Raw genomic sequence first — 588 nt, 5'->3', positions numbered from 1 at the left:
TCCCACCTTGGAGTTTACAAAGACTTATGGGTAGAAAAGCCACACTAAGTAATTTACTACACCGCATTAGGGTTTAAAGATTCTCTTGGATCTGCAATAGGAAATATATTCACTATTCAGAATTTTCTAAATTGAAAATCGTTGCTACAAATTCTAATGTAAATGTTTGATTTGTCTGTTTGGATTCTGAGGGACTTCCTCAAAATCTTGTTACTGTTTTGTAGCTTTCTATTATCAAAAAACTAAAACTCACTTTTATTTATTTTTTTGCCTTGCTCTTCACCCAAGTTAATAGATACCCTCCAGTTAGTGGTTTACCCTCACTTCCCTGCCCACATCTGGTAACCATTACAGAATATTTCCTTTTTTGTGAAACCCTTTTCTTGACTTTTTTATAATAGTGGTCTCATAAAATATTTGTCCTTTTGTGATTGCCTGATTTCACTCAGCATAATGTCTCTAAGCCCATCCACATTATGAGATGTTTCATGGATTGATCATTGTTTTTTTTTTTTATTAGGATTTGGGTGAAGATTTACAGAGTAAATTCACTTTTCATACAGCAGTTCACATATACTTTGTCTCATG

The sequence above is a fragment of the Orycteropus afer genome, unplaced genomic scaffold (genome assembly GCF_000298275.1).
Source record: "Orycteropus afer afer isolate SDZICR_OR568_19922 unplaced genomic scaffold, OryAfe1.0 scaffold00036, whole genome shotgun sequence".
Lineage (NCBI taxonomy): Eukaryota > Metazoa > Chordata > Mammalia > Tubulidentata > Orycteropodidae > Orycteropus > Orycteropus afer.
Note: the sequence above shows the minus strand (reverse complement) of the source record.